Source organism: Dromaius novaehollandiae, chromosome 5, assembly GCF_036370855.1.
Source record: "Dromaius novaehollandiae isolate bDroNov1 chromosome 5, bDroNov1.hap1, whole genome shotgun sequence".
In the NCBI taxonomy this organism is placed as follows: Eukaryota; Metazoa; Chordata; class Aves; order Casuariiformes; family Dromaiidae; genus Dromaius; species Dromaius novaehollandiae.
The window spans coordinates 23,759,686-23,774,907 of record NC_088102.1 but is presented as its reverse complement, the minus strand read 5'-3'; the positions used below and the strand labels follow the sequence as shown (position 1 = coordinate 23,774,907).

The window sequence follows — 15,222 nt, the reverse complement described above, 5'->3', positions numbered from 1 at the left end:
CCTTTTTCAAAATTCCTGTTAGGTAATATTATCGAAAGTGCTTTCTGTCTGGCAGCATGGCTGCCTATTCAGCCCGCTCTTGACATGGAAGAGCAAGAATTTTAAGGACTTGCAAATAAATTCTGTCTATTTGTGTATAAGTTTATGGTTTCTATTTAGTTGGTTTTCACACACACACAAAAAAGCCATCTCAGGTGACCTTGGTGAGCACTGGTACAGGCTGCCCAGAGAGGCTGTAGAATCTCTGTCCTTGGAGATACTAAAAACCTGCCTGGACACAATCCTGTGCAATGTGCTCTGGGTGACCCTGCTTGAGCAGGGGGGCTGGACTAGATGATCTCCAGAGGGCCCTTCCAGCCTCAACCATTCTGTGATTCTGTGATTGTCAGGTTACCCTGGTGCCACACCAGAGCTAAGGTAGCCATAAGCTAACACGGTTATTCTGCTCCGCAGCCCAGGGTATTTCAGAGTTGCACAGCATTATGATACGTGGAAATCCCAGTTCAAAGCAATTGTTAATGCAGCATTTCTGTTCTCTCTCTCCTGCTCATAGGAATCTGATTCCAGTTAACTTTTGGCAAAAACTGTCTACTCAGTGGACCAGTTTTGAAAATGGGAGGCAGACAAGTTGATTGCAAAAGACTTTAGAGATATTTACCTCCCTCCTTCACAGAGGCACAGACCCACAAAGAGCTGAAGCACAGCAGTAAGCAAAAGGGACAGGGACCCGATGTGCTGTTACCAGGCCTGCCAGTGACTCACTGTGGCAGAGCTGTAAATCTGACTCCAGCATAACTCATGCAGACACAAACAAAAGCATGTTATACACTACTGAAGATTAGCAAAATTAGAAGAATATAAGTTTTTTCAAGGCTGACAAAGTTCCTTAAGAGAAGAGATTAAAACTTGAAAGTTAGGGCTTGTTTCGTTGTCACAGAAGAGCTTAATCTGGCTGCTTGAAGCTGCAATTCCCAAAAGTCTGTGGCCACCCTCAATCAATTCGAGCTCCAAGCATTTTCATACCAATCACTTGGATTGAATACAGGGAATATTTGCAATCTCTTTTGGAAAAGAGTCAATATAGATATATTGGTGCCAAACTCTGAGCACACATGCACTGTGGTAAACCAATACAGCTGCCTCCATTCAGAGAGACTTGGACAATTAAATTAAATTGCAGAGATCACAGTGATGAGTTATACAGAGGGAGAGAAAAAGCCCACATCTGCCCAGATTCTACCACTGTTTTACCCCTGTTAGTAACACTTGTGATTTTGGCAGTGGATACGTAAAAAGCCCAGGCACCCAGATCCCCTCTGAGCACTTACTCCTCATGGTGAACTCATGTACCTTATAATTTGGAATGAGATTTAGGAACATACACCTGATGTTTCCATCATGAATGAGATATGAGGGGACATAATTTTCAGCCAAGTAAGTATTTCTACTTCAGTAAACTGGAAACAGCATGTCAAGAATCAGAGTAAGGAGAAATTATGGGTGGCAAGTTTCAGTCCCAGGAGCAGCTAGTCATTAAACAGCAACTAATCATTAAACTTCATAGGCCAAGTTCTTCCCTACAGCTGTACTATTGAAACTATTTTATTGCAAAGTAAAATGCCCTTGTGCTATGGAGCTTGACTAGCTCAAGTTTCAGAAATGTAGCTAGTAATACTTATTCTCTTCAAAAATGCTTAGTAGTGCTTTTTCCATGAGTCTCAATCACCCACACAACCACAAAACCACCATGATATTCTGCAAAATGGTACCTTCTGTTCACAAGAGGCCCCGGTTTAGATAGTGAGAGAACAAAACTACTACATAATATTCCCACCCCCTTTTTCAAAAGCAAATTAAAGATAGTTCTTTCATTTCAGCTCACAGCAGGCAAACCCAAGAGCCCACAGACAGACTTAGCTTCTATAAATACTCACTCGCTTCTATAAATGCCAATTAGAACTTGGCCTAAAAGAACGTAATGAGACAAGATGCACAGCTCAGCAAAAAGAGACCCTCTCTCTCACTCACCAGGCAGGTCTGCTGTCCAGGGACCACAGGAGCCCTGCTCCAAACCTCAGCAGCAGGGCACACTGGCTGCTCTGTGAACACGAGGATGGTTTGTACTGTCAGAGCACCTTCACGGGCTCCTGAGGCACACAGGCCAAGTCTATCCTAGTTTTAACCCAAAGGAATTACACTGAGACATTAGTTCAGTTACCTGAATAAAGGGAGATGAATCATCTAACTTTAGACACCCAGAGTTAGACATCTAAGCTAATCACCTGATACTCTTGTTTATAGTCAATAGAAAGACGCTGCCGCCCCCAGAGCACCCTTCATCCGAGCTATTTTAGAAGGAGGTGAAACACCCTCCAGAAAGCCTATGGCAACTAACTTAGGCTCACATGTCACACCTAAGTTATGGCAGCTGAGTCTCAGCCAAAAATAATGTTGTCTGCCTCAATTTCCCCGTTCATTGGTATGCTGTGTTAGTTTAGATCCTGCCTAACCCAGTAAAATCTCTCTCTTCCAGGGAATCCAGTTAATTTCCCCAAACCCTAAGGTATGTGCTCCTGATCCCTCAGGGCTTCTATGCAGGTATTTATTATTATTGCTACCAAGTAACAACCCCCATCCTTTTCAGGGTATTTTTGATGCTGCTTTTTGGCTTCCTCCTTCACTACTCTCCTTAGGGCTGCTACTTGTTTTTTTTTCAGGACTCTTTCCTAAGAGTTTCACTTACTTCTGCCTTCTCAGAGAGAAAATGCCTGCAACAAACGTTAGGAGCCACATTTAATGCTCAAGATAAAGGACTTTACACAATGAAAAATATAAATAGGGTCACAATCTGTGTATCCCATCTTTCTACTCAGTACCAAATACACAATCCTGCCTTACTCTGCAAAGAACGAACAAGAGAAACCAGCATTGGTTTGTTATCCAAAGGTTTATTTCATGTTTCATATGAATGCCTCCGAGCAATATAAGATGAAATCACCAAGTGCTGATTTGAAGTAACAACACAACAAATCAAGATGCTCATACAGCACAACCTCTTTCAGTAAATAAAAATGTAAACTTCCCCCCCACCCCAAAAAAAGTATTACATATATTTCTAGACAAGTCATTGCAGCAGACTGATGACCCTCAATAAATCACTGCTGAGAAAATATTTTCAACATTTTGGGAAACATTTACTATCAGAAAAGTACGTACTGAAGGTAGTTTTGGAACGGGTGAAGAGGAAGGCCCTAATTTGATGGCTCCCTTTCATCAACTGTATTTCTACAGAACTGATATTTAAGAAACCTACATATTTCAGTAATATACTTTCTATAACAGTATTTTCTATTAGTAAACCACTGTTTGTGTCTATAGCTACTCAAGGGACACATGCATTAATGTCTTCTCTTACTGTAACTTCTTTTTGAACAGTATGTTTATATTTTCTTCATACTTCCCTGTAAATATATACCTAGCATTATGTTACATTTGAAAAATTTGAAACAAGTAGCTCAAGATGATATATGTTAAGTTTACACTAGCAAGCAGTGTAAGCCTTACCAATAGGAGCAGATCTGTAGGGTGAAACACTTGGCATTAAGGGTATAGCTTCAGTACTACTGCTTTTAGGAACTGGTCCTGGAAGGACTTCCACACTGAACAGCCACAGAGACCCATGCAAATGGCTCTCTTGAATTTTGCTGACCAGGGGCTCTTTAAGCCTTGATTTGGTGGGGTGAATTCTGTGGGATTCAGACTACCTAATTTAAGCCAATTTAAAGTCACATATTCTAAGTTAGCCTTTAAGGCTCTATCTACAGTTAGCAGAGGGAGAAGGACAGCTCCAGAGGAGAATTCAGCTCTTCCACACCCCTGATACGTGAGAATTGCCTTCTGAAGGCTCTCCTGTCTGAGCTGACCACAGAGCAAGCTAAAATGATTAGCTTCAACACATCCAGCTCTTCAATGGCTGAGATCATATCACAGAATTCCACCGCATGAATCCTTACAGCTCTGTAACTTATTGCTTGACAGTGTTTTTTAGTTTTCCTACTTTCAAAGAGAAAGCTAACATTGCTGAAAAGCTTTAGACTTAGGCCAGACTTTTACTTTCAGCCTGCCTGTAAGCAGAGAGCTTTTCACCAATTTAAATTTAACTTACTCTGTTAGTTTGCTGGCAAAGACAAGGATGGCTGCTTTGCATAAAGCCTCAGTGCAATACTCCTGAGGAAGTGATACCATGAGGAGCAGTATCAAAGCAGGAGAATCTGAAAGCTTGCAGCTAGTCCCACCTTGGCAACTGCCTTCTGGCTGGAAAACTCATCACTTGCAGAACAGGGGCAACAGAAGCCTGACACAGCAAAACATCTTCTTGAGCGATTTCTAGTACACATATTGCATAGATACTATTTCTCATCTTCATTTACTTATGCCAGACTTGACATAGCTGAGAAGGAAGGACTCGAAACATGGTGTATTTAGCCCACTCGCAGTATGTTTTTAGCCCACGCACAGTCTGGGTTTTTCAGGCATGAACCTGTACCAGATGCTAGTGCTTAGTGAGTTAGGCTGGCAAGGCAGCACAAACAGGGACTCGAGATTTGGAACTGGCCACTATTGAGATGTATTTGTTGTTCTTTATCTTGTGCCCACTCAACGTCTATCTAAACCACCACATAGCAGAATATTAATTATGTCACTGATGTAACTAGGGAGCCAAGGGATAAAGGAATAAAGGAGAGGACTGCAGTTAAAGAGCAAGGTAGACTGGCAAGACCTTAATGATAACTAAGGGCATGAATTATAGGAGGGGTACAGGTAGTCAGAACTGAGATACGGTGCACCATGTGAGAGAAAAAAAGCCTGACTGTTTCTGTTCTTGGAAAGTTTGTCATGCTCTTGATGGCTTTGATATTTTAAAAATAATTTAGAACGCTCAACTATAAAAAAGCAATAATAACTAAAGCTGCCAGCTATATTCCTGTATCTAGGCAATACCATATTTTAGATCTGCCTGAGGAACTGCAGAGTTTCCACTATTATTGCTACTTGCTTTCTACTTGAGCCCTCCATAAGAATATCATGAAAAGCCTATAATATTATACAGAAGAACCCAAAAGCTATTACCTGAGAAAGGCACAATATCACAGATTAAAGGTAACTCATAGCAAATACAAATTAAGTTATAATCAGCTAAACCTGTGAAAATTCCTCCAAGAGGAACCTTACCAAACCCAGGCATTTGGAAACTCTAAGTATTTAGGGAAATCACATGCACTGCATAATCCCAGGTAATATATCTCACTGTAGATGGGCGAAGCAGGTCTTCAAGCTTATTTGTGATAAACAACATATTTTATTTGTTAATAGATCTGACTATCTGAAAAACATTCACACAAATTCCACAGCTCACTTGTTGGTGTAACACAAGGTGCATTTTACTCATCTAGGCAGAGGGGAAAAAAAAAAAAGAAAACCAAAGAATCACATGTCACAACTAGCGAACACAAGCATTTTGCAAGCAACACTTACCTTGGAATTTACTTGCCCAAGCTAGAAAGTTTACAAAATATACATTTCAGAGACGACAAGAATGATTCATACATGATTCACAAGTATAAAGTGCCGCGTTCATCAAATATGTGCCCTGGCAGTACTAAAAATGCCCTCAAACCATGTGAAGCTATTCTAAGGATAATTCCCATCAAAAGGCCTGACTAAGTAGAGGAAGAGGTGAGCTGTAAGGTATCACCTGATCCAGTCAAGGAGTCAAGCGTCAGTTTTTCAAAGAGTAACAAATTAAAAAAAAAAAGAAAATCCAAGTCTCAAAAAAGATTAAATCATGGGACAAAGCCAGAAAAGTTTAGTCTGATTTCAGCAAATTACACTCAACAAAATAATTAGCAAAAATCAACAGGGAAAATTGGAGCTACAGTGTGGAAAGGATATTTAACATGTGGACTGTGCAAATGGGCAGGGAGGGGGTCTGCCCAGCTGTACATCAACATACAAATTCCCTTTGTATAGGAATATGTAATTTGAGGATTTTAAATCTATAATTTATGTAATGTATTCAGACTAGACCACAGAAAGATCACTGGCAATTTGTCTTTGCTACGCAGAATCTTAAGCACAGAGACACATTTAAAACACAGCACATTTCGGTAGGATCAAGAAAGAAAAAAACCCAAAACATGAGTAATTGCAAAGAGCAGCTGAGGGGTAGGTGGACAGAGGCAGCTTCCACACGCTGCTGTTAGCGATTCGCTAACCCTTCCGCAGACGCAGCGCAGTAACCCCCGGCGCTGACACGGACATGCCGTGTACCGCCACGGACGCGGAGGAGGTCGCTCCCCGGGGGAAGACCCCGGCGGGCCGCTGGGCTGCGCGTCACAAAGAGGTACCGAAGGGTGCAAGAAGCAGGGCGGGACAGGCAGAAACGCCGTCCGAACGGCTCCGGCCCGGAGCGGAGCCGCCAGGCGAGGGGGAACCTGCGCTGCCCCGGGGCCCGGCGGGGCGGGAGGCTCCTGCCGCGGGAGTCCGGCAGGACACGCGGCGCCAGCGGCCGCGCCGAGGGGCCGGTAGGACCCCTGCTCCGCGGCGGGGCTGCCCGCTCCCGCTCAGCCCCTGCGTGGCTCCGATCCCCACGTTCCCTCAACCTGCCCCTGCCCAGACGCAGCCCGCAAGCCCGCGCCGCGCTTACCGAGCGGCCGCGAAGAGAGCGGCGCGGCACCTCCGCTCCCCCAGGGCGGCTGAGGAGCGGGCGCGCTCCCTCGCCCCGGCAGCCCCGGGCAGCGGCACCCCAACTCTCCCCCGACGCCGCGGCCGCTCCCCGAGCCCCCGGCCCAGCACACGCCGCCCCCCGGCGCCTCGCTCGCCCGGACACGTACCGCGGACGGCGCCCGGCGCCCGCAGCGGCGCCCACTGAGGCGCAGCCCCGCCGGCGGCGCGGCCCCCGCCCCGCCCCGCCCCGCCCCGCCGCCATTGGGTGCGCCCCGGCGGCGCGGGGGGCAGCGGCGGCGCCCCATTGGCCGGGGCGCCCCGGCCCCGCCCCCCTCCGCGGCGGGGCGTCGCAGCGAGCGCACGGCGCCGGGCGCACTCGGCGCGGCGGATCCCGAAGCGGAGTTGAGTTCCCTTGTTCCAGAGCTGGTCTCCTTGCCTGACTGTGAAGGTCCTGCCTCTACTTTTACCCCTGCTGGTGCCTTCCCTTATCGACTGTCCCGCACAAGCTCGGCCCTCCGGCGCGAGGTTTCCATATTCAGAGCTTCCAAGAGCCGGACACCAGCGCCTCCTCGTTAAGGCACACCCGACGTTATGGAAGATAGGAATGCCATTCCATCGGGAGCCCTCCAAACGCAGTTCTTAGAAATGATTAAATGTGTCAACATAACTTTATAACCGTGACTTTTTTTAACACCCGGTTCTAATATGAATAGCTATCTCAATGCTCCCACTGTTAGACCCTGATGAATTTTACAAAAGATCAGCAGATATCCTCAGGTTATGTATTAATCAAGATTAATATAATTATTTGCAATGCCTGTGAAACAGGTACTGTGTAAGCATTGTAGCGCAGTATTACAGAGCGAACCATATTAATCTAAAATATGAATTCAATTTCTATCTTTAAAATTTTCAGACCATAATTTGCATATACAAATTAACTTTCAACCCTACTACAATTTCAAGACTTCTAATGAAAGGCAAGTTACAGAAAATGAACGTGTACCGCGCACACAAACCTGAGCACAGATGCATATGTACACATCCATGAGCAGATGTAGAGAGGGACCCTGCAGAGCTGGCGAGTACCAAGTCACCAAAGACCTTCCTAGAAAATTGAACCTTGCAAGCTGAGAAATGTTAATAACCTTAATAAATTATGATAATGTTTAACAGCCCTAAGTAGTACTGGGGATTCATTCTAAAAATCACACAAGCCTATAACTGCTCCTCACAGGAACAAACAGTTTTAAAAATATTCTTGTAAAACACTTGGGAATTCTGAAATGAAAAGTGCAACGTAACGGTTAGGATAACTGGCGTCAGGCTTGGCAGTCTAGCATATCTGGTTCATCGCATTTTGTGAGTTGTCTTGAAGGAGCTTTCACAGGGGTTTCAAAGATTTACTGCTGGTACGAACTAACGTGGGGACCGCCACTCAAGGAAAACCCAAAGCCTCTGCCATACAAGTGGGCCAAATCCTCTGGCACGAAACGTTGACAGGAGCGCCAACTAGAGGTAGTTGGGAGAAAACAACAGGCAGCTCAAACATACTCGAACACTATTTGCACATGATGCATAGTTTTATCCAGCAGCATAAAAATCTGATTTCTCAAGAGAAAACTATCTGGAAAAATATTTTTACTTACATGTAGTCCTCATAGGCCATGACAGATTTAGAAGAGCAGCCATACTCATGTACACCTGTAAAGATTAACTATTTTACAACATTGACACAGGCTATGCTGACAAGGGTAGCCTCTCTGTTCCTTCTCATAATTAATTTGTGGACCAAAATAACTGTGGATTGATTTTCACATAGTTTCTCTCTTCCTTCCCCATCTTTAATAAATCCAGGGTCCATGTGACATAAATCTCTAAGGTACTGACCTGGGAGAGACCCTGACCAGAAATAGAGACAGATCAGGACTCCCAGGCTGTCAACACCTCCCTGGTTTTGGGCAAGTCCTGAGCCCCATTTCCTTTTTCCTCTTCTGCCTTGTGAATGACAGTCAGGATTAGCCATTCCAGGCTGACTTTTTACAACAGTGCTATAAACCTATAGTCAAAAAGGCAGCTGAAATGGTATCACATATAGTCCAATACCAAATAAAACCTCATGCTGTGTGCTTTCTTTATCAGTCAGGTTGTAATTAAGAATCAGCATCAGGAATAGAAGCTATATTTTCCATCTTTGCCATCTTTCCCCCTCCTCCCCACCATGGTGTGTTTATTAATAGTCTTTAGATAGATGGTTTAGAGGATGAGGAAAGGAATGTTTCTTCATTAAAAAATCATTAAAGGAAGAAGACTTGCATGTAATATATTGCTTATTTAGTACTTTTTCCTCTTTTCTGTAGATTGAATAAGAGACATAAGCTGTGTATAACAGTGATTACTTTTTCTGATATTAAGTAAACCAAAGTTGCTGTATTTAACACCTGTTTAATACACAGCAACACGATCACTTTAGAACATTTGGCTCTCTTGAACTATTTTTTCCATCAAAATTATTTATCATTGCTATTATCACTATTACCACAGACAACTCTGTTTAATACTATTATTCTTTTTGGACTTGTGAGATAATTCAACAACTTTTACCTTTTGGTTTCCCAAACACTTTCATTAATAAGATATAGAAAAGAAGCACAAGCAGGTAACATAGAAGTTGTCTTAAAAAATAAAACAGAACAGTTCTTATGCTTTCCTATGTCTTCTCAGAATTATAATTAGAGAATCAGAAACCAAATTACTTTATTTAAATACCCATATATTAAACTTCTGCTCGAAAACTGCTAATCTGAATAGGAACAGAAGCTAGAACACATTTTTTCCCAAAAGAAAAAAATAATTTAATGCACTCAGAAGAGTCAGGTTTGCTTACTCCAATAGTTATGGTTTGAATAATAAAGATTATATATGTCTTTCCATTTTCTGGAATATGACATAGTATTGCATATTAACCATAAAATATTTTATTTTGGGATTCTGATCTACATTCAAAATGTAGGTACCATGAAACTCTACAGGATTAGGGCATCTGAGATCATAATTATGAACATACATACTGAACAGCTGCTTAATGCTAGAAGGATCCCTATTCTAATTTGTTTTGAATATATACATCACCTGATTTTTTGTTCTTTTAACTTGGCAGCTTATCAGTTTTTAATTTTTATATTATATTTGTATTTCATTTTTAAATTTAATTATATTTAATTAAAAAATGATACTAATAATTCATTCTGTTTGGGAAACTTAATATTCTATTTTATTCCAACCCAAAATATGAATGATTCTCAAGCAAATTCCCCTGCAGGCTTAGCTGAATCACTTTAGCTAAGACAGTGAAATATTTTTCATAGTATTGAACAAAATGAGGCAATGCCAGCGCAATCTCTGGAGAGTGATTTAACCCCTAGAGGTATCTCAATAGAAGCCCAATTCAAAAGTGTACTGAAGCACCTCCAGAAATTATACCTACATGGAGCTGGTTCCACAATCAAGCAGGTCTGTACATCTCATACTTGTTTCTGCAGTATCACAGAGAGCACAGCCTCACCAGTGTTTGCCTGAGCACACTTCTCAGTCTCTGAGTTGACATTGACTCCATGCAGAGAAAATAAATGCCTATAAAGGTGCTATGTCAAAAGATCATTTGCTTGCCTGCCATACCTTGTGTGGTATTGAGGCACACCAATGGCCTGTGCTTCAGCTGACGCTGGCAAGCCTGAAAGGAAAGATTAATAGGGCCCATATATCTGTCACGTCTCAGTTCCTCAGAATCATAATTGGCAAGACAAGTTTAAAACCAGTAACGCTGGAACACTACATCAAAGGTGCTTTTTTTTAGGCCGTAATATTGTCACCTTAATTTCCCCACACAGATGGGATGTTTTCCACAAAGAAAGGTTGTTCAGGCATTTAGGCACCTCTGTTTGGCCATGCACAGAAAACTGAAGTAATCAGTAGCAGCAGAGAATGTTCTGCCTGTGATTCAAGCAAGTTTGTAAGATACTAGTGTTATGGATATTATAATATAGGAATTTGGAAGTATCAAAAACTTAGTAGCACAGAAGCAGCACAGGGAGAGTTCAAGACTTAGCAAACAAACTTTCTTGTATCATTTGAAAACCTCCTTTCCTGCAGCTGCAAGAAAATCCTTAGGTTTTGGCATCTAGAAATCCTGAGCAGTGTAAATAAATATTTTATTTGTTGTGTTTAAAGTGACATAGTTTACCTTCTAGCACTTTTCACAATCCCAGAGAGCTCCCAAAGGGCTAATGCAACACTATATTTGAAATGCTACAAGAACAGATTTATTTCTATTTTGTGAAGTGACCTTTTTCCCCCACTGTCCCTTTTTAGTATTTACCATATAGTGTTTCAGTTTTCAGCCAAAGGATGACTTGCAAACTGTTTACTCGAAACGTAAGACAGGTGCGATCTATGATGATTAACAAATACCATCAAAAACATTTAAAAATATTTCTTATCAGTCTATCTTTTGGAGTTGAACTAAGAATGACAAAGGCAGTGCAGAACAAACTTTTGGGGGCTTGTAAACTCAAGCATAATAATTGGGCTCCAAAACAAAACAGTAACAGAAAGAAGCACAAAACAAGGAAAGAAGTGCAAAACAATTTAGTTTTTCTTTACATCTCTATGGAGCTCTTCACTGAATATACAAGACGCCAGAGTTGGCAAACATAGTAAATGCAGTCATAGTCACAAAAATGTTTCTTTGCTGAGAGAAAATATATTAACCATGAAGCCCCTTTATTCTTGTTTTGTTTTGAGAAGTTCTTACCAATATGCACCCTTTGCCTTCCACAGAGTAAAAGGCTAGATTCCTAGTAGGGAACACACCAAGGCTGTTTGCTTAGCAAAGTGGCAGAAAAAGCCAACACAGCTGTATGCAGTGAGATCACCACATTTATCTCACTGGGTTTGAATTCCCTTACTACAGTCACCTCCCTTCTGTGCATTATTTCTCCAAATAGAGTTCAACAATCAAGTCAGACTCAAAATTATTTGTAAGAGGACTGAAATGCTTTAGCTACCCACTTACAGATGAACATTTAGATATGAACCTTTGGATTACACTATAAAATATATACATATTTTTATGTGTGTGGCTATTCTTCTTACTGCACTGTCCAGTCTAATCAGATTGATGAGAACCAGAGATTAAATTAAATGAACAAAACTAATTCAACTCCTCTCCATCAACAGCATTTAAGGAGAGCAAACCACAGCATCAGTAACAAAGGTATTGAAACACCAGAAAACTCATAAAGAAAAGGTTTTCAGGCCTTTAGTTTTTTAATTCAAAGCCGAATGATTCTCCAAGAGATATTCTTTTTATCAAGCCAGTATTGTAAGCTGGAGCATGCCACAAAGTTCTTTGGTAGCTGTAACATCAGCTTTAATAATGATCTCTCCTAGTCTTAATGTCTCTGAAGAAGTGTATTTGATTTTTTGATCACATCTGTTTTTGAGAATAGCAACACAAGCAAGGCTTTTCTTTAAAATTGTTGTTGATAGATTTTGGGAAACACCATAAAAACATAAAAGTACCTAATATGCCATTAAGTCATAGAATTCATCTCTAGTAAATAGCAAAATCCAGAGCCTAGCAAACATCAACGTAAGATTGGACAGAAGCAAATGCTTTTGTAAAATGCATGTTTTAAGTTATTTGGACAGCTTATAAGTGCTTCACCAGATGGTCTCATAGGCAAAAAAAAATGGTTAAAAAATTTTTTAACAACTGATGTAAAACATGTTCATTTGTTTTGGTGAGAAAGCATTCATACTCTCAGAAAATGCAGATCTAACTTTGTGACAGTAGCCATTGTCCAGGAAGCTGTGGCTTAACTAGCTTTCATTTTGTCTGTACATAACATTCCCAAAAGATGTAGCAAGACAGACTAGCATGGATAGCATGACCTACAGGAAGCAGTCTGACTATTTTAAGGTTTTCTTTTTTGCTAGTGTGTTTATGTATGGACCAACTTCTTGAATCTTTTAGTCTATTTGATTTTTACAAAATCAGCAGAAGCATTACAAAAAAAGCCATTTATCTTACATAGTAAATGTGATGCAAATACATACTACCCCGCATATTTAGCAACACAGTGCTTTCCATGTTGATGTTTGTGTACCGGTGTCCATTTAAAATGCAGACAATTAGAAGGACAAGTTCTATTTTACAGCAAGGACAGTGAACATTAGGGGAAATGTTTATTAGAAAAGAGGAAACAAGCAATGAGAGAAACTCAGACAGTATACAAGCTAACTTAAGAGTTTAAAGATCAAGGCTTAGAAATATTTCATTTAGATTAGCTGTTTAGAGGAACATCGATCTGAAAGCTATTCAATTTTAGATGCAAGTGAATATTTTTGTAAAGATTTTGTTCTAAAGTGCTGCATTTTTTACTTTTTTTTAAAAATAGGAACATGAAAAGATTTTATGTGAAAAAAATTCAAACAATTAGAGGACACAGTATATTTACAGATTATGCATAGTTTCCTCTTCCTCTCTCCTCTACCCCTCATACTACTGGGTGCAATTTTAACACTAAAAAGAGGGAGAAAAGAGCTGAAAAAAAATACTTGAACAATATCAGATAGAACAGGCACTTCACCCATGAGGAGAATTAGCTACTGAAACTATTGCAGTTTGACCTTCATATTGTTAGGGGAAAGTATCTGAATATTTGAATTTTTAGCCAAGTTGCTAGCAACGCGTAAAGCTATACTCTCTGCCACAGAATCAGAGAAGAGAGCAATAATGACAAAACAAACTGAAGTAAGATTTTTCTATAAAAATCAAAGAAGAAAAAATTACAGTATCATACAAGATGAGACAGAAGAGCAGGAAGACTCAAATGCTGGCTAAGGAACACTTCTCTGGATGAGAAGTAAACAGGAGGAAAATCTTTTCTGGGGATGGGAGAACAGTTTCATGCTTAATAGATTTAAGCAAAAAATTTTGACTAGGTTATAAATCTGTCCAGAGAGACCCTGGACACTAAATCTAAACAATGTTTCTGAAGAGCTTCCATATATATTTCTTTTTTTCCAGGGCAAACATATTCTAAGTTCTGTGCTCTTTTATTAAGAGACCAGATAGACTCAGAACATCTCTGAAGTTATTTCCCCTTCCCCACCCCCTCAAGCACAATGTGAAAACTCATTCTTAAGATTTTATCCTCTAGGAAAGTGATGCAGCAGAGCTAGAAGTGAAGGAGAAACATTTAGATGCAAATAATCCAGAAATATAATGTATACAGTCTCAGCAACCTGTCACAGATCATCACTGTACCACTTGGTACTAGCAGGTTAGTGGATATATATACATATATGTACATATAAAAAGAAAAGCTTTATTAGTCCAGGGAAGGTAATTCTTCAGCATGTCTTTCCAGAAGCTAGAATGGCCAAGACAAATAGGGACAGTTTGTGGGAGAATATAAAGGTAAGATATCCTGATTTTTTTTTTAATTGGAATTTTTACTTATTAAAACTCAATAGCTAATTATTTGTAATTCTCTCATATTTGTAAAGCACGTTTCTTAAGCTCTTGCAGTCAAATAGTTAAGCTAATCCCTATATATATATATATATATATATATATATATATAAAAATACATGCACACAAACCTCCCATGATGTGACAATGACTGAAGGAATGTGGAAGTTATTTCCTAAACTTTCAGAATTACAATATTTTGACACAACCAAGCCATCATTTAATATCCGATGGCTGCTTGTGGCTGAAAAACTCCAAGATACAATTTTTTTGGTGGCTAAAGCAATTAGAAGCAATAAAAAAAATTTTAAAATGAGTATTGTACAGAAATGGATCTCACATTTATAAATAAGCACAGATTGAAACTGGAACATCTAATTTATACAGTACTTTTTTTTTTCCTGCCTGTGATTAGAATGTAGGAAAGAAATGAGAAAGAAAAATAAGTGCACAAAAAACTAGAAGGAAGTAAACAAGGAAAATGCCACCCAGGAGAACTGGAGCATTTTGCAACACAATTTTTTTTAGGAAGTTATTGCCCAAAACCTGGAATTGCAACCAGTGTCATATGGAAAGCCCAAAAGCTGGGTTCTAAAGAAATGAAAGCGAGAGCAACACATACCCAAAAGGGTCTTTACCTTGAGTAGAGACTGCCTGAAATACTTTTGTACTCAGAAGGGCTTACTAGAAAAACTGACAGCAGCCCTTGATACTTTTCAATCCTGACACCAATCAGTCCTGAGATTTACTAGAGAAATCAGTTACAGTGCTGTGGAAATTAAATCACATTTACCTCACCACATGGTACAATTGCAATGGTGCTCCATCTCTACTTATTTTTCTTCTCTTTAGATGAAAGTTAGGACTAGGTATTGAAGTCTTCATCAATGGGAAGACAGCAACTCCCCCACACCTTTGCTTTTGGAAGAAGTCATTTACAATCTTCTGACTCCTGC

General features: G+C 40.5%; 1 protein-coding gene across 2 annotated transcripts in view; it reads right to left on the bottom strand.

The window, feature by feature from the left end:
• The window catches only part of STON2 (stonin 2), a 79,886-nt gene extending 72,932 nt beyond the window's left edge, over positions 1-6,954 (bottom strand). The window contains exon 1 of one of the 2 annotated variants that reach the window (XM_064512225.1): positions 6,894-6,954. The gene's annotated coding sequence lies outside the window, so the exon portion shown is untranslated. Of the gene's footprint in view, positions 1-6,706; positions 6,808-6,893 lie in introns of those variants that run through there. The other variant, XM_026111314.2, reaches the window with a different exon arrangement.
• Between the last annotated feature and the right edge of the window lie 8,268 nt (positions 6,955-15,222).